This window comes from Triticum urartu, chromosome 2A, assembly GCF_056163025.1.
Source record: "Triticum urartu cultivar PI428250 chromosome 2A, HENAU_Tu73, whole genome shotgun sequence".
Taxonomy (NCBI): domain Eukaryota; kingdom Viridiplantae; phylum Streptophyta; class Magnoliopsida; order Poales; family Poaceae; genus Triticum; species Triticum urartu.
In genome coordinates this window covers 692777779-692797260 of record NC_141874.1, presented here as the reverse complement: position 1 = coordinate 692797260, position 19482 = coordinate 692777779, and the positions used below count along the sequence as shown (strand labels likewise).

General features: G+C 50.3%; 6 pseudogenes; all 6 read left to right on the top strand.

Annotated features, from left to right (window-relative positions):
- The first annotated feature begins 230 nt into the window (after positions 1–230).
- LOC147986809 (BTB/POZ and MATH domain-containing protein 3-like) lies at positions 231–1749 on the top strand (annotated as a pseudogene).
- A 2969-nt stretch (positions 1750–4718) lies between these two features.
- On the top strand, positions 4719–5302 carry LOC147986808 (BTB/POZ and MATH domain-containing protein 3-like; annotated as a pseudogene).
- Positions 5303–7887: 2585 nt separating this feature from the next.
- On the top strand, positions 7888–8614 carry LOC147986807 (BTB/POZ and MATH domain-containing protein 3-like; annotated as a pseudogene).
- Positions 8615–9072: 458 nt separating this feature from the next.
- Positions 9073–10591, top strand: LOC147986806 (BTB/POZ and MATH domain-containing protein 3-like; annotated as a pseudogene).
- Positions 10592–13559: 2968 nt separating this feature from the next.
- LOC125537934 (BTB/POZ and MATH domain-containing protein 3-like) lies at positions 13560–14143 on the top strand (annotated as a pseudogene).
- A 2585-nt stretch (positions 14144–16728) lies between these two features.
- LOC125537933 (BTB/POZ and MATH domain-containing protein 3-like) lies at positions 16729–17454 on the top strand (annotated as a pseudogene).
- The last annotated feature ends 2028 nt before the right edge of the window (positions 17455–19482 follow it).

Here is a 19482-nt window from a genome sequence, read left to right as displayed (position 1 = left end):
AAAAAAACCTCAGCTCCTGCCAGCTGCTGACGCGTGGATGCCTATTAGTCTCGGTTTGTGCCACCAACCGGGACCAAAGGGCCTCCTGCCTAGGCTCGCCGCACGGGCCACGTGGAGGCCCATCTGTCCCGGTTCATGTAAGAACCGGGACTAAAGGCCCAGGGCATTAGTAACGACACTTTAGTCCCAGTTCAACAACCGGGACAAAAGGCCCTTAAGAACCGGGACAAATGGCCCTTTTTCTACTAGTGACGGCCAGCCAATGTAAATTGCTATGTGCACACCATAGAGGTAGTAGCTCAATGATGGTTGTTAGATTCAGATTTGTGGGACTAATCATGCGGTGGTGAATGGGTCGTTCGATGTGTTGGGGGTAATTGCGGGGTGCACTTAAGAAAGTTTTGTTTGATTGTTTAATAATAGTGGAGATGGAGATGGAGATGCAGTTTGCAAGCTGCGAAGGAGAGGCCGTAATACTTTCCAACCGACCAGAAAGGTGGCGTAACCTCAGGTCGAGTACAAGTTTACGGTATGTTCCTCTCCGTATCCTCCTCGGCCATGGAGTCCGTGACCGCTTTGTATTTTCCACAGCCTTTACAAGTCCTCTATCTCCATATAACACGGTTAGGCGTGCAAAAGATTACGGCCAACTCCTGTCTGTCGATCAGACCCGTCGCTTATTCTCAAAAGCTTTGATGGCCATGGCTAACAAAGACGGCGCAACCTCTGCGGGGGATTACTACTGGATACCCGAGGCCACGTCCTCCATATCCATTACACGTCATCACCGCGACGTTTGATTTCGTGGTGACCGATTACCTGCAGCTCAAGGAGTCAAGGGCATGGGCGTCGGCAAGTTCGTTACCTCGTCCGTCTTCAAAGTCGGCGGCTACAAGTGGGAGCTCAACTTCTACCCAGATGGGATCACCCAGTACAGGTGTGGCGATAACACGTCATGCTACGTTCGCTACCTCGGCGGAGCCAAGGATGTGAAGGCCAAGTTCGCGCTCAGGATGCTGAGGACCAGCAGCCAAGCAGAGGTGGTCAGCTGGCGCGCGAAGGAGTACGTCTTCTCTACGCGGAATGACGATACGGTGCGTGCTCACCGTCAGCAAGGAGACTCCACTGGTGCTGTAGGGCGACCTCGAGCCCTGTATCGGTGACCCGACAGGCGTGGACGTCACGTTCCGCGTGGGCGGCCAGGAGTTTCCAGCACACCGGATCCTCCTGGCCACGCGGTCGCCAGTCTTTCGAGCTCAGCTCTTTGGACCCATGGCGGAGAAGGACATGGGACGCGTCAAGGTCGTGGATGTGGAGCCGACCATCTTCCAAATGATGCTTCACTACATCTATACGGATTGGCTGCCACCGTGCCACCACAGAGACGGGCACAGCGTCGCGACGCTGCAGCATTTGCTGGTCGCCGCGGATAGGTATGGGCTGAGCATGCTGAGGCCCATGTGCGAGGAGGAGCTGTGTGAAAAGCTCGATGTCAAGACTGTCAGGTCCACCTTCGCATTGGCGAGTCAGCACAACTGCGAGCTTCTCAAGAGTAATTGCCTGTGGTTTATGTCATCGCCAAAAGTCCTTGGCGCCGTCTTAGAGACCGAGGGATTCAAGGAGCACTTCATGCCAAGTTGCCGCCCAATGGCTTTGGAGGAGGGAACTTCAGGGGGAAAAAGTAGACGCCGAGAGGAAAAACCTGATCCAAACAAGAAAAGGATCAAAAAGATCCGTACAAAGCAGTGAACTTACTTTCATTTTGCATAACTAATAGTACTAGAAGAATGTCCGTGCGTTGCTACGGGCTACAATGCATGTAAATAAAATAAACAAATGCTTAAGGTCATCTTTAAGGTCGAAGCTCATTTTTTCCTCATACGTCCAAGCATGTTCGAACACCAAATAAGCGTCCAGTGGGCTCCCAAAAATCCAACCGCCTGTACCCCCAATTCAAACCCATATAGAGGGTTCTGGTTAACCAAACAATTCACCATGTTATCTCAAACACCTGGTCCCCACAACACTGGTTAACCGAACAATTCACCATGTTATCTCAAACACCTGGTCCCCACAACAAAAACACAACCCCACGACGCACTTTCCCTTTTCCTGTCGAACCCTTCCCTTCCCACTCGATTTCCCGCTAGAGCCCTATCCTTTAAAACCGTATGACGCCCACGCCACCTTCGTCATGGCACTTCTTTCCTTCACACCGTACTTTCCCATAGACCGTTAAGGAGGAGCCCCCTCCCCACCAACCACCCCGCTCTCTGCCCTGATCCCCTCCCCCCCTCCCCCCGTGTTCATGCCGATCCGCCACCATCATCAAGGAGGACGAGGCGTGTGCCGCCCCCGCCCACAAGCCAAGAAGACAGATCCAATGTCTCCTGAGAAATTGCCGCATTGTAACATACAGTTGAATGTCGTGCGTTATCACGAAACAAAATATGATGTCCATTATTGGGCTTGCAACTGATATGCTACCATGTCCATTATTAACTCTTGAAGTAATAAACCAATGCATTTACCTTTCGATCCTAACCAGAAAATTGTATGACTTGATCAAAAACAATATATGAATTGCTTGCTCATGCAATTTGCTTCAAAGCCATCTCTAATGAAATGCAATTTGCCATATTTTTTAAAGTAGGGAAATTATTCCGCTCATAACTGAATGGACCAATCCCAACCCCCGCCCCGCTCACTCTAAACCCTCACTCTTATAAAAAATCCACTAACTCATGTTCTTAGTGAGCCTGTGATCGATGACGCCGCAGCAGGACAACAAGGGACAAGGACAACAACCACCTTTCTATCTTAGTTCTAGTACCTCCTAGTTCTAAATTGGACCCACCATTCATCCAGGGCTCTAACACAACAGTGGAACACAAAAAAAATTCAAACAATGTACCAGCATTTCTGTTCTTCGAGCATGGAGGTGTGAGCTTTTCAAGTGGAGCGAGGCACTGTGATAAGAATACCAACAACTTAATAAAAGGGACCGGCTGTGTAAACTACAAGGAATATAACCTCCAAGGGAGTGAGTAAATAGTTTAACCTTTGTAATGCGCATACATTTACTGAGACATTTTCTTTCCAGTTTTTTTCCTAGAGTATGTGTAAGAATAAAATTTTATAGATTGAAGGTGGATTTTCATCCTAACATGCATTTTCTATTCATGGTCAAGTACAGTTCTCTGCAATAACAAGCATAAATGGACTGAACTGAGTTAGAGTAAATGGCAAAAAAATGCCGAGTATAGTACAATTGTTGTTCATCTAAAATCATCACAGTATGAAAAATTAAGTGTGTCAAAAACCATTACAGAACATCATGAATAGATAATTAAGTGACCAAATTAATAGAAGTTCATCATCACATTAAAACCAAAGTACATACATAGTTCTCATCTAACAACATATAGCTCTCCAGAACATCTAATTAATTAAACCATACATTGAAACTATGTAAAACATTTCAATGCGAAAACAAATGCGATCATAATCGCAACCAAGGTAACAATTGATCCAATGGCATAATGATACCAAGCCTCGGTATGAATGGCATATTTTCTAATCTTTCTAATCTTCAAGCGCATTGCATCCATCTTGATCTTGTGATCATCGATGACATCCGCAACATGCAACTCCAATATCATCTTCTCCTCCTCAATTTTTTTTTATTTTTTCCTTCAAGAAATTGTTTTCTTCTTCAACTAAATTTAACCTCTCGACAATAAGGTCGGTTGGAATTTCCGGTTCACATACCTCCTATATAAATAAAATCTATGTCACGTTGGTCGGCATAATTTTCATAAACAATAAATGAACCAATAGTTATAAATATAATATATACCTCATCCGAATCATAGACAGGACGAGGGCCGACGGGGGCGGATACCAAAACCATCGCACTATATAAGATGCAATAATAAACTTAAGAAAATAATACAAGTATCTATGTAAACATACAAGTAAGAATATTTTTCCTTTCAGAAAGAAGATAAGAACAAGAGGCTCACCACGGTGGTGCCAGCGACGAGCTCGGCACGGGTGATCGACGGCGGTGAAGACGGGGACGGGGCGTGACGGACCGCTAAACCTAGACAAATATTGAGGAAAATGGAGCTTGGAGGTCGAGCTTGGAGAGGAGAAAGCTTAAGTAGTGTGGCTCGGGCATTCCATCGAACACCTTGTGTGCATAGGAGGTGAGCTAGAGCACCACCAAGCCCTCTCCCCCTCGGCGGCCAGAAAAAACAGAGCAGTGTGCTCTGCTCTTACGCGAGGGGGTATATATAGGCACCTCATTGGTCCCGGTTGGTGGCATGAATCGGGACTAAAGGGGAGCCTTTGGTCCCGGTTCAAGCCACCAACCGGGACCAATGGTGGTGGGCCAGGAGCCAGCACCATTGGTCCCGGTTCGTCCCATCAACCGGGACCAAAAGGTCCAGACGAAACGGGACCAATGGCCCACGTGGCCCGGCCGGCCCCCTGGGCTCACGTACCGGGTCCAATGCCCCCATGGGTCCCAGTTCTGGACTGAACCGGGACTAATGGGCTGACCCGGACTGGACCTTTGCCCCCTTTTCTACTAGTGATTAGATCATTATAAGTATGCAGGTTGCGAGCTGCGAAGGAGGCCGTAATACTTTCCAACCGACCAGAAAGGTGGCATAACCTCAGGTCGAGCACAAGTTCACGGTATGTTCAAGGGCATGGGCGTCGGCGAGTTTGTTGCCTCGTCCGTCTTCAAAGTCGGCGGCTATAAGTGGGAGATCAACTTCTACCCGGATGGGGTCAGCCAGTACAGGTGTGGCGATAACACCTCATGCTACTTTCGCTACCTCGGCGGAGCCAAGGATGTGAAGGCCAAGTTCGCGCTCAGCATGCTGAGGACCAGCAGCCAGGCAGAGGTGGTCAGTTGGCACGCGAAGGAGCACGTCTTGTCTCAGCGGAATGACGAGCGGGGCCGCCGCAGGTTCGTGAGCAGGTGGAGGCTGAAATCCCTGTCCCGCGAAGGCGAAGGCGACGGCTGCTTCACGATACGGTGCGTGCTCACCGTCAGTAAGGAGACTCCGCTTGTGCTGCAGGGCGACCTCGAGCCCTGTATCGGTGACCCGACAGGCGCGGACGTCACGTTCCGCGTGGGCGGCAGGAGTTTCCAGCACACCGGATCCTCCTGGCCGCGCGGTCGCCAGTCTTTCGAGCTCAGCTCTTTGGACCCATGGCGGAGAAGGACATGGGGCGCGTCAAGGTCGTGGATGTGGAGCCAACCAATCTCTCGAAGAAGAAGAGGTGATCGATATCACTTCTCTCTGTATGCATATGTTCATGACGATCTTCTGTTTCCTTCATTTGCTTACTAGCTAGCGTGTCGAGTCCTCTCTATACGTATATATAATACATAGCGTACGTCGACCAAGCACGAAGATAAGAGAGGACACTTCTCTCTATTAATTAGCTAGATAACACAATATACGAAACACCTAAATTAATCCCCCAAAACCCCTAAACCACCCCCTTTCAAAAAAACCTCAGCTCCTGCCAGCTGCTGACGCGTGGATGCCTATTAGTCTCGGCTTGTGCCACCAACCGGGACCAAAGGGCCTCCTACCTGGACTCGCCACACGGGCCACGTGGAGGCCCATCTGTCCCGGTTCATGTAAGAACCGGGACTAAAGGCCCAGGGCATTAGTAACGACACTTTAGTCCCGGTTCAACAACCGGGACAAAAGGCCCTTAAGAACCGGGACAAATGGCCTTTTTGCTACTAGTGATGGTCAGCCAATGTAAATTGCTATGTGCACATCATAGAGGTAGTAGCTCAATGATGGCTGTTAGATTCAGATTTGTGGGACTAATCATGCGGTGGTGAATGGGTCGTCCGATGTGTTGGGGGTAATTGTGGGGTGCACTTAAGAAAGTTCTTGTTTGATTGTTTAATAATAGTGGAGATGGAGATGGAGATGCAGTTTGCGAGCTGCGAAGGAGAGGCCGTAATACTTTCCAACCGACCAGAAAGGTGGCGTAACCTCAGGTCGAGTACAAGTTTACGGTATGTTCCTCTCTGTATCCGCCTCGGCCAAGGAGTCTATGACCGCTTTGTATTTCCCACAGCCTTTACAAGTCCTCTATCTCCATATAACATGGTTAGGCGTGCAAAAGATTACGGCCAACTCCTGTCTGTCGATCAGACCCGTCGCTTATTCTCAAAAGCTTTGATGGCCATGGCTAACGAAGACGGCGCAACCTCTGCGGGGGATTACTACTCGATACCCGAGGCCACGTCCTCCACATCCATCACACGTCATCACACCGCGACGTTTGATTTCATGGTGACCGATTACCTGCAGCTCAAGGAGTCAAGGGCATGGGCGTCGGTGAGTTCGTTACCTCGTCCGTCTTCAAAGTCGGCGGCTACAAGTGGGAGCTCAACTTCTACCCGGATGGGATCACCCAGTACAGGTGTGGCGATAACACCTCATGCTACGTTCGCTACCTCGGCGGAGCCAAGGATGTGAAGGCCAAGTCTGCGCTCAGCATGCTGAGGACCAGCAGCCAGGCAGAGGTGGTCAGCTAGCGTGTGAAGGAGTACGTCTTCTCTACGAGGAATGATGAGCGGGACTGCCGCAAGTTCGTGAGCAGGTGGAGGCTGAAATCCCTGTCCCGCGAAGGCGAAGGCGACAGCTGCTTCATGATATGGTGTGTGCTCACCGTCAGCAAGGAGACTCCGCTGGTGCTGCAGGGCGACCTCGAGCCCTGTATCGGTGACCCGATAGGCGCGGACGTCACGTTCCGCGTGGGCGGGCAGGAGTTTCCAGCACACCGGATCCTCTTGGCCACGCGGTCGCCAGTCTTTCGAGCTCAGCTCTTTGGACCCATGGCAGAGAAGGACATGGGGCGCGTCAAGGTCGTGGATGTGGAGCCAACCAATCTCTCGAAGAAGGAGAGGTGGTCGATATCACTTCTCTCTATGTGCATATGTTCATGACGATCTTCTATTTCCTTCATTTGCTTACTAGCTAGCATGTCGAGTCCTCTCTATACGTATATATAATATGTAGCATACGTCGACCAAGCACGGAGATAAGAGAGGACACTTCTCTCTATTAATTAGCTAGATAACACAATATATGAAACACCTAAATTAACCCCCCAAAACCCCTAAACCACCCCGTTTCAAATAAAACCTCAGCTCCTGCCAGCTGCTAACGCGTGGATGCCTATTAGTCTCGGTTTGTGCCACCAACCGGGACTAAAGAGCCTCCTGCCTGGGCTCGCCGCACGGGCCACGTGGAGGCCCATCTGTCCCGGTTCATGTAAGAACCGGGACTAAAGGCCCAGGGCATTAGAAACGACACTTTAATCCCGGTTCAACAACCGGAACAAAAGGCCCTTAAGAACCGGGACAAATGGCCTTTTTTCTACTAGTGACGGCCAGCCAATGTAAATTGCTATGTGCACACCATAGAGGTAGTAGCTCAATGATGGCTATTGGATTCAGATTTGTGGGACTAATCATGTGGTGGTGAATGGGTCGTCCGATGTGTTGGGGGTAATTGCGGGGTGCACTTTAGAAAGTTCTTGTTTGATTGTTTAATAGTAGTGGAGATGGAGATGGAGATGCAGTTTGCGAGCTGCGAAGGAGAGGCCGTAAGACTTTCCAACCGACCAGAAAGGTGGCGTAACCTCAGGTCGACTACAAGTTTACGGTATGTTTCTCTTCGTATCCTCCTCGGCCAAGGAGTCCGTGACCGCTTCGTATTTTCCACAGCCTTTACAAGTCCTCTATCTCCATATAACACGGTTAGGAGTGCAAAAGATTACGGCCAACTCCTGTCTGTTGATCAGACCCGTCGCTTATTCTCAAAAGCTTTGATGGCCATGGCTAACGAAGACGGCGCAACCTCGGCGTGGGATTACTACTGGATACCCGAGGCCACGTCCTCCACATCCATCACACGTCATCACACCGCGACGTTTGATTTCGTGGTGACCGATTACCTGCAGCTCAAGGAGTCAAGGGCATGGGCGTCGGTGAGTTCGTTACCTCGTCCGTCTTCAAAGTCGGCGGCTACAAGTGGGAGCTCAACTTCTACCCGGATGGGATCACCCAGTACAGGTGTGGCGATAACACCTCATGCTACGTTCGCTACCTCGGCGGAGCCAAGGATGTGAAGGCCAAGTCTGCGCTCAGCATGCTGAGGACCAGCAGCCAGGCAGAGGTGGTCAGCTGGCGCGCGAAGAGTTCGTCTTCTCTACGCGGAATGATGAGCAGGGCCGCCGCAGGTTCGTGAGCAGGTGGAGGCTGAAATCCCTGTCCCGCGAAGGCTAAGGCGACGACTGCTTCACGATACGGTGCGTTCTCACCGTCAGCAAGGAGACTCCGCTGGTGCTGCAGGGCGACCTCGAGCCCTGTATCGGTGACCCGACAGGCGCGGACGTCACGTTCCGCGTGGGCGGGCAGGAGTTTCCAGCACACCAAATCCTCTTGGCCGCGCGGTCGCCAGTCTTTCGAGCTCAGCTCTTTGGACCCATGGCGGAGAAGGACATGGGGCGTGTCAAGGTCATGGATGTGGAGCCGACCAATCTGTCGAAGAAGGAGAGGTAGTCGTTATCACTTCTCTCTGTATGCATATGTTCATGACGATCTTCTGTTTCCTTCATTTGCTTACTAGCTAGCGTGCCGAGTCCTCTCTATACGTATATATAATACGTAGCGTACGTCGACCAAGCACGAAGATAAGAGAGGACACTTCTCTCTATTAATTAGCTAGATAACACAATATATGAAACACCTAAATTAACCCCCCAAAACCCCTAAACCACCCCCTTTCAAAAAAAAACCTCAGCTCCTGCCAACTGCTGACGCGTGGATGCCTATTAGTCTCGGTTTGTGCCACCAACCGGGACCAAAGGGCCTCCTGCCTGGGCTCGCCGCACGGGCCACGTGGAGGCCCATCTGTCCCGGTTCATGTAAGAACCGGGACTAAAGGCCCAGGGCATTAGTAACGACACTTTAGTCCCAGTTCAACAACCGGGACAAAAGGCCCTTAAGAACCGGGACAAATGGCCCTTTTTCTACTAGTGACGGCCAGCCAATGTAAATTGCTATGTGCACACCATAGGGGTAGTAGCTCCATGATGGTTGTTAGATTCAGATTTGTGGGACTAATCATGCGGTGGTGAATGGGTCGTTCGATGTGTTGGGGGTAATTGCGGGGTGCACTTAAGAAAGTTTTGTTTGATTGTTTAATAATAGTGGAGATGGAGATGGAGATGCAGTTTGCGAGCTGCGAAGGAGAGGCCGTAATACTTTCCAGCCGACCAGAAAGGTGGCGTAACCTCAGGTCGAGTACAAGTTTACGGTATGTTCCTCTCCGTATCCTCCTCGGCCATGGAGTCCGTGACCGCTTTGTATTTTCCACAGCCTTTACAAGTCCTCTATCTCCATATAACACGGTTAGGCGTGCAAAAGATTACGGCCAACTCCTGTCTGTCGATCAGACCCGTCGCTTATTCTCAAAAGCTTTGATGGCCATGGCTAACAAAGACGGCGCAACCTCTGCGGGGGATTACTACTGGATACCCGAGGCCACGTCCTCCACATCCATTACACGTCATCACCGCGACGTTTGATTTCATGGTGACCGATTACCTGCAGCTCAAGGAGTCAAGGGCATGGGCGTCGACAAGTTCGTTACCTCGTCCGTCTTCAAAGTCGGCGGCTACAAGTGGGAGCTCAACTTCTACCTAGATGGGATCAACCAGTACAGGTGTGGCGATAACACCTCATGCTACGTTCGCTACCTCGGCGGAGCCAAGGATGTGAAGGCCAAGTTCGCGCTCAGGATGCTAAGGACCAGCAGCCAAGCAGAGGTGGTCATCTGGCGCGCGAAGGAGTACGTCTTATCTACGCGGAATGACGATACGGTGCGTGCTCACCGTCAGCAAGGAGACTCCACTGGTGCTGTAGGGCGACCTCGAGCCCTGTATCGGTGACCCGACAGGCGTGGACGTCACGTTCCGCGTGGGCGGCCAGGAGTTTCCAGCACACCGGATCCTCCTGGCCACGCGGTCGCCAGTCTTTCGAGCTCAGCTCTTTGGACCCATGGCGGAGAAGGACATGGGACGCGTCAAGGTCGTGGATGTGGAGCCGACCATCTTCCAAATGATGCTTCACTACATCTATACGGATTCGCTGCCACCGTGCCACCACAGAGACGGGCACAGCGTCGCGACGCTGCAGCATTTGCTGGTTGCCGCGGATAGGTATGGGCTGAGCATGCTGAGGCCCATGTGCGAGGAGGAGCTGTGTGAAAAGCTCGATGTCAAGACTGTCAGGTCCACCTTCGCATTGGCGAGTCAGCACAACTGCGAGCTTCTCAAGAGTAATTGCGTGTGGTTTATGTCATCGCCAAAAGTCCTTGGCGCCGTCTTAGAGACCGAGGGATTCAAGGAGCACTTCATGCCAAGTTGCCGCCCAATGGCTTTGGAGGAGGGAACTTCAGGGGGAAAATGTAGACGCCGAGAGGAAAAAACTGATCCAAACAAGAAAAAGATCAAAAAGATCCGTACAAAGCAGTGAACTTACTTTCATTTTGCATAACTAATAGTACTAGCAGAATGTCCGTGCGTTGCTACGGGCTACAATGCATGTAAATAAAATAACCAAATGCTTAAGGTCATCTTTAAGGTCGAAGCTCATTTTTTCCTCATACGTCCAAGCATGTTCGAACACCAAATAAGCGTCCAGTGGGCTCCCAAAAATCCAACCGCCTGTACCCCCAATTCAAACCCATATAGAGGGTTCTGGTTAACCGAACAATTCACCATGTTATCTCAAACACCTGGTCCCCACAACACTGGTTAACCGAACAATTCACCATGTTATCTCAAACACCTGGTCCCCACAACAAAAACACAACCCCACGACGCACTTTCCCTTTTCCTGTCGAACCCTTCCCTTCCCACTCGATTTCCCGCTAGAGCCCTATCCTTTAAAACCGTATGACGCCCACGCCACCTTCGTCATGGCACTTCTTTCCTTCACACCGTACTTTCCCATAGACCGTTAAGGAGGAGCCCCCTCCCCACCAACCACCCCGCTCTCTGCCCTGATCCCCTCCCCCCTCCCCCCGTGTTCATGCCGATCCGCCACCATCATCAAGGAGGACGAGGCGTGTGCCGCCCCCGCCCACAAGCCAAGAAGACAGATCCAATGTCTCCTGAGAAATTGCCGCATTGTAACATACAGTTGAATGTCGTGCGTTATCACGAAACAAAATATGATGTCCATTATTGGGCTTGCAACTGATATGCTACCATGTCCATTATTAACTCTTGAAGTAATAAACCAATGCATTTACCTTTCGATCCTAACCAGAAAATTGTATGACTTGATCAAAAACAATATATGAATTGCTTGCTCATGCAATTTGCTTCAAAGCCATCTCTAATGAAATGCAATTTGCCATATTTTTTAAAGTAGGGAAATTATTCCGCTCATAACTGAATGGACCAATCCCAACCCCCGCCCCGCTCACTCTAAACCCTCACTCTTATAAAAAATCCACTAACTCATGTTCTTAGTGAGCCTGTGATCGATGACGCCGCAGCAGGACAACAAGGGACAAGGACAACAACCACCTTTCTATCTTAGTTCTAGTACCTCCTAGTTCTAAATTGGACCCACCATTCATCAAGGGCTCTAACACAACAGTGGAACACAAAAAAAATTCAAACAATGTACCAGCATTTCTGTTCTTCGAGCATGGAGGTGTGAGCTTTTCAAGTGGAGCGAGGCACTGTGATAAGAATACCAACAACTTAATAAAAGGGACCGGCTGTGTAAACTACAAGGAATATAACCTCCAAGGGAGTGAGTAAATAGTTTAACCTTTGTAATGCGCATACATTTACTGAGACATTTTCTTTCCAGTTTTTTTCCTAGAGTATGTGTAAGAATAAAATTTTATAGATTGAAGGTGGATTTTCATCCTAACATGCATTTTCTATTCATGGTCAAGTACAGTTCTCTGCAATAACAAGCATAAATGGACTGAACTGAGTTAGAGTAAATGGCAAAAAAATGCCGAGTATAGTACAATTGTTGTTCATCTAAAATCATCACAGTATGAAAAATTAAGTGTGTCAAAAACCATTACAGAACATCATGAATAGATAATTAAGTGACCAAATTAATAGAAGTTCATCATCACATTAAAACCAAAGTACATACATAGTTCTCATCTAACAACATATAGCTCTCCAGAACATCTAATTAATTAAACCATACATTGAAACTATGTAAAACATTTCAATGCGAAAACAAATGCGATCATAATCGCAACCAAGGTAACAATTGATCCAATGGCATAATGATACCAAGCCTCGGTATGAATGGCATATTTTCTAATCTTTCTAATCTTCAAGCGCATTGCATCCATCTTGATCTTGTGATCATCGATGACATCCGCAACATGCAACTCCAATATCATCTTCTCCTCCTCAATTTTTTTTTATTTTTTCCTTCAAGAAATTGTTTTCTTCTTCAACTAAATTTAACCTCTCGACAATAAGGTCGGTTGGAATTTCCGGTTCACATACCTCCTATATAAATAAAATCTATGTCACGTTGGTCGGCATAATTTTCATAAACAATAAATGAACCAATAGTTATAAATATAATATATACCTCATCCGAATCATAGACAGGACGAGGGCCGACGGGGGCGGATACCAAAACCATCGCACTATATAAGATGCAATAATAAACTTAAGAAAATAATACAAGTATCTATGTAAACATACAAGTAAGAATATTTTTCCTTTCAGAAAGAAGATAAGAACAAGAGGCTCACCACGGTGGTGCCGGCGATGAGCTCGGCACGGGTGATCGACGGCGGTGAAGACGGGGACGGGGCGTGACGGACCGCTAAACCTAGACAAATATTGAGGAAAATGGAGCTTGGAGGTCGAGCTTGGAGAGGAGAAAGCTTAAGTAGTGTGGCTCGGGCATTCCATCGAACACCTTGTGTGCATAGGAGGTGAGCTAGAGCACCACCAAGCCCTCTCCCCCTCGGCGGCCAGAAAAAACAGAGCAGTGTGCTCTGCTCTTACGCGAGGGGGTATATATAGGCACCTCATTGGTCCCGGTTGGTGGCATGAATCGGGACTAAAGGGGAGCCTTTGGTCCCGGTTCAAGCCACCAACCGGGACCAATGGTGGTGGGCCAGGAGCCAGCACCATTGGTCCCGGTTCTTCCCATCAACCGGGACCAAAAGGTCCAGACGAAACGGGACCAATGGCCCACGTGGCCCGGCCGGCCCCCTGGGCTCACGTACCGGGTCCAATGCCCCCATGGGTCCCGGTTCTGGACTGAACCGGGACTAATGGGCTGACCCGGCCTGGACCTTTGCCCCCTTTTCTACTAGTGATTAGATCATTGTAAGTACGCAGGTTGCGAGCTGCGAAGGAGGCCGTAATACTTTCCAACCGACCAGAAAGGTGGCATAACCTCAGGTCGAGCACAAGTTCACGGTATGTTCAAGGGCATGGGCGTCGGCGAGTTCGTTGCCTCGTCCGTCTTCAAAGTCGGCGGCTACAAGTGGGAGATCAACTTCTACCCGGATGGGGTCAGCCAGTACAGGTGTGGTGATAACACCTCATGCTACTTTCGCTACCTCGGCGGAGCCAAGGATGTGAAGGCCAAGTTCACGCTCAGCATGCTGAGGACCAGCAGCCAGGCAGAGGTGGTCAGTTGGCACGCGAAGGAGCACGTCTTGTCTCAGCGGAATGACGAGCGGGGCCGCCGCAGGTTCGTGAGCAGGTGGAGGCTGAAATCCCTGTCCCGCGAAGGCGAAGGCGACGGCTGCTTCACGATACGGTGCGTGCTCACCGTCAGCAAGGAGACTCCGCTTGTGCTGCAGGGCGACCTCGAGCCCTGTATCGGTGACCCGACAGGCGCGGACGTCACGTTCCGCGTGGGCGGCAGGAGTTTCCAGCACACCAGATCCTCCTGGCCGCGCGGTCGCCAGTCTTTCGAGCTCAGCTCTTTGGACCCATGGCGGAGAAGGACATGGGGCGCGTCAAGGTCGTGGATGTGGAGCCAACCAATCTCTCGAAGAAGGAGAGGTGATCGATATCACTTCTCTCTGTATGCATATGTTCATGACGATCTTCTGTTTCCTTCATTTGCTTACTAGCTAGCGTGTCGAGTCCTCTCTATACATATATATAATACATAGCGTACGTCGACCAAGCACGAAGATAAGAGAGGACACTTCTCTCTATTAATTAGCTAGATAACACAATATACGAAACACCTAAATTAATCCCCCAAAACCCCTAAACCACCCCCTTTCAAAAAAACCTCAGCTCCTGCCAGCTGCTGACGCGTGGATGCCTATTAGTCTCGGTTTGTGCCACCAACCGGGACCAAAGGGCCTCCTGCCTGGACTCGCCACACGGGCCACGTGGAGGCCCATCTGTCCCGGTTCATGTAAGAACCGGGACTAAAGGCCCAGGTCATTAGTAACGACACTTTAGTCCCGGTTCAACAACCGGGACAAAAGGCCCTTAAGAACCGGGACAAATGGCCTTTTTGCTACTAGTGATGGTCAGCCAATGTAAATTGCTATGTGCACATCATAGAGGTAGTAGCTCAATGATGGCTGTTAGATTCAGATTTGTGGGACTAATCATGCGGTGGTGAATGGGTCGTCCGATGTGTTGGGGGTAATTGTGGGGTGCACTTAAGAAAGTTCTTGTTTCATTGTTTAATAATAGTGGAGATGGAGATGGAGATGCAGTTTGCGAGCTGCGAAGGAGAGGCCGTAATACTTTCCAACCGACCAGAAAGGTGGCGTAACCTCAGGTCGAGTACAAGTTTACGGTATGTTCCTCTCTGTATCCGCCTCGGCCAAGGAGTCCATGACCGCTTTGTATTTCCCACAGCCTTTACAAGTCCTCTATCTCCATATAACATGGTTAGGCGTGCAAAAGATTACGGCCAACTCCTGTCTGTCGATCAGACCCGTCGCTTATTCTCAAAAGCTTTGATGGCCATGGCTAACGAAGACGGCGCAACCTCTGCGGGGGATTACTACTCGATACCCGAGGCCACGTCCTCCACATCCATCACACGTCATCACACCGCGACGTTTGATTTCGTGGTGACCGATTACCTGCAGCTCAAGGAGTCAAGGGCATGGGCGTCGGCGAGTTCGTTACCTCGTCCGTCTTCAAAGTCGGCGGCTACAAGTGGGAGCTCAACTTCTACCCGGATGGGATCACCCAGTACAGGTGTGGCGATAACACCTCATGCTACGTTCGCTACCTCGGCGGAGCCAAGGATGTGAAGGCCAAGTCTGCGCTCAGCATGCTGAGGACCAGCAGCTAGGCAGAGGTGGTCAGCTAGCGCGTGAAGGAGTACGTCTTCTCTACGAGGAATGTTGAGCGGGACTGCCGCAAGTTCGTGAGCTGGTGGAGGCTGAAATCCCTGTCCCGCGAAGGCGAAGGTGACAGCTGCTTCACGATATGGTGTGTGCTCACCGTCAGCAAGGAGACTCCGCTGGTGCTGCAGGGCGACCTCGAGCCCTGTATCGGTGACCCGATAGGCGCGGACGTCACGTTCCGCGTGGGCGGGCAGGAGTTTCCAGCACACCGGATCCTCTTGGCCACGCGGTCGCCAGTCTTTCGAGCTCAGCTCTTTGGACCCATGGCAGAGAAGGACATGGGGCGCGTCAAGGTCGTGGATGTGGAGCCAACCAATCTCTCGAAGAAGGAGAGGTGGTCGATATCACTTCTCTCTATATGCATATGTTCATGACGATCTTCTGTTTCCTTCATTTGCTTACTAGCTAGCATGTCGAGTCCTCTCTATACGTATATATAATATGTAGCGTACGTCGACCAAGCACGGAGATAAGAGAGGACACTTCTCTCTATTAATTAGCTAGATAACACAATATATGAAACACCTAAATTAACCCCCCAAAACCCCTAAACCACCCCCTTTCAAATAAAACCTCAGCTCCTGCCAGCTGCTAACACGTGGATGCCTATTAGTCTCGGTTTGTGCCACCAACCGGGACTAAAGAGCCTCCTGCCTGGGCTCGTCGCACGGGCCACGTGGAGGCCCATCTGTCCCGGTTCATGTAAGAACCGGGACTAAAGGCCCAGGGCATTAGAAACGACACTTTAATCCCGGTTCAACAACCGGGACAAAAGGCCCTTAAGAACCGGGACAAATGGCCTTTTTTCTACTAGTGACGGCCAGCCAATGTAAATTGCTATGTGCACACCATAGAGGTAGTAGCTCAATGATGGCTATTGGATTCAGATTTGTGGGACTAATCATGTGGTGGTGAATGGGTCGTCCGATGTGTTGGGGGTAATTGCGGGGTGCACTTTAGAAAGTTCTTGTTTGATTGTTTAATAATAGTGGAGATGGAGATGGAGATGCAGTTTGCGAGCTGCGAAGGAGAGGCCGTAATACTTTCCAACCGACCAGAAAGGTGGCGTAACCTCAGGTCGACTACAAGTTTATGGTATGTTCCTCTTCGTATCCTCCTCGGCCAAGGAGTCCGTGACCGCTTCGTATTTTCCACAGCCTTTACAAGTCCTCTATCTCCATATAACACGGTTAGGAGTGCAAAAGATTAAGGCCAACTCCTGTCTGTTGATCAGACCCGTCGCTTATTCTCAAAAGCTTTGATGGCCATGGCTAACGAAGACGGCGCAACCTCGGTGTGGGATTACTACTGGATACCCGAGGCCACGTCCTCCACATCCATTACACGTCATCACACCGTGACGTTTGATTTTGTGGTGACCGATTACCTGCAGCTCAAGGAGTCAAGGGCATGGGCGTCGACGAGTTCGTTACCTCGTCCGTCTTAAAAGTCGGCGGCTACAAGTGGGAGCTCAACTTCTACCCAGATGGGATCACCCAGTACAGGTGTGGCGATAACACCTCATGCTACATTCGCTACCTTGGCGGAGCCAAGGATGTGAAGGCCAAGTTTGCGCTCAGCATGCTGAGGACCAGCAGCCAGGCAGAGGTGGTCAGCTGGCGCGCGAAGAGTACGTCTTCTCTACGCGGAATGATGAGCTGGGCCGCCGCAGTTCGTGAGCAGGTGGAGGTTGAAATCCCTGTCCCGCGAAGGCTAAGGCGACGACTGCTTCACGATACGGTGCGTTCTCACCGTCAGCAAGGAGACTCCGCTGGTGCTGGAGGGCGACCTCGAGCCCTGTATCGGTGACCCGACAGGCGCGGACGTCACGTTCCGCGTGGGCGGGCAGGAGTTTCCAGCACACCAGATCCTCTTGGCCGCGCGGTCGCCAGTCTTTCGAGCTCAGCTCTTTGGACCCATGGCGGAGAAGGACATGGGGCGTGTCAAGGTCGTGGATGTGGAGCCGACCAATCTGTCGAAGAAGGAGAGGTAGTCGTTATCACTTCTCTCTGTATGCATATGTTCATGACGATCTTCTGTTTCCTTCATTTGCTTACTAGCTAGCGTGCCGAGTCCTCTCTATACGTATATATAATACGTAGCGTACGTCGACCAAGCACGAAGATAAGAGAGGACACTTCTCTCTATTAATTAGCTAGATAACACAATATAAGAAACACCTAAATTAACCCCCCAAAACCCCTAAACCACCCCCTTTCAAAAAAAACCTCAGCTCCTGCCAGCTGCTGACGCGTGGATGCCTATTAGTCTCGGTTTGTGCCACCAACCGGGACCAAAGGGCTGTTGGAAATATGCCCTAGAGGCAATAATAAAAGCATTATTATTATATTTCTTTGTTCATGATAATTGTCTTTATTCATGCTATAACTGTATTATCCGGAAATCGTAAATACACGTGTGAATACATAGACCATAATATGTCCCTAGTAAGCCTCTAGTTGACTAGCTCGTTGATCAACAGATAGTCATGGTTTCCTGACTATGGACATTGGATGTCATTGATAACGGGATCACATCATTAGGAGAATGATGTGATGGACAAGACCCAATCCTAAGCATAGCACAAAGATCGTGTAGTTCGTTTGCTAGAGCTTTTCCAATGTCAAGTATCTTTTCCTTTGACCATGAGATCGTGTAACTCCCGGATACCGTAGGAGTGCTTTGGGTGTATCAAACATCACAACGTAACTGGGTGACTATAAAGGTGCATTACAGGTATCTCCGAAAGTGTCTGTTGGGTTGACACGGATCGAGACTGGGATTTGTCACTTTGGATAACGGAGAGGTATCACTGGGCCCACTCGGTAATGCATCATCATTATGAGCTCAAGGTGACCAAGTGGTTGATCACGGGATCATGCATTACGGTACGAGTAAACTGACTTGTCGGTAACGAGATTGAACAAGGTATTGGGATACCGACGATCGAGTCTCGGGCAAGTAACATACTGATTGACAAAGGGAATTGTATACGGGGTTGATTAATCCTCGACATCGTGGTTCATCCGATGAGATCATCATGGAGCATGTGGGATCCATCATGGGTATCCAGATCCCGCTGTTGGTTATTGACCGGAGAGTCGTCTCGGTCATGCCTGCTTGTCTCCCGAACCCGTAGGGTCTACCACTTAAGGTTCGGTGACGCTAGGGTTGTGAAGATATGTATATGCAGTAATCCGAATGTTGTTAGGAGTCCCGGATGAGATCCCGGACGTCACGAGGAGTTCCGGAATGGTCCGGAGGTAAAGAATTATATATAGGAAGTGCTGTTTTGGCCATCGGGACAAGTTTCGGGGTTATCGGTATTGTACCGGGACCACCGGAGGGGTCCCGTGGGCCCACCGGGTGGGGCCACCTGTCCCGGGGGGCCACATGGGCTGTAGGGGTGCGCCTTGGCCTACATGGGCCAAGGGCACCAGCCCTACTAGGCCCATGCGCCTAGGGTTTCCACCACGGAGGAGTCCAAGTGGTGGAAGGCACCCCGAGGTGCCTTGGGGGGGAGGGAAACCCTCCCCTGGCCGCCGCACCTAGGAGATTGGATCTCCTAGGCTGCGCACCACCCCCCCTTGGCCCTCCTATATATAGTGGGGGAGAGGAGGGATTTCATACCTCAGCCTTTGGTGCTTCCTCTCTCCCCGTTACGTCTCTCCCTCGCAGTATAGGCGAAGCCCTGCTACTGTGACGCCCTGCATCCATCACCACGCCGTCGTGCTGCTGGATCTTCATCAACCTCTCTTCCCCCCTTGCTGGATCAAGAAAGGAGGAGACGTCATCCGTTCTGTACGTGTGTTGAACGCGGAGGCACCGTCCGTTCGGTGCTAAGATCATCGGTGATTTGAATCACGTCGTGTTCGACTACATCATCCCCGTTCTTTGAACGCTTCCGCTCGCCATCTACAAGGTACGTAGATGCATCTAATCACTCGTTGCTAGATGAACTCCTAGATGGATCTTGGTGTAACCGTAGGAAAATTTTTGTTTTCTGCTACGTTCTCCAACA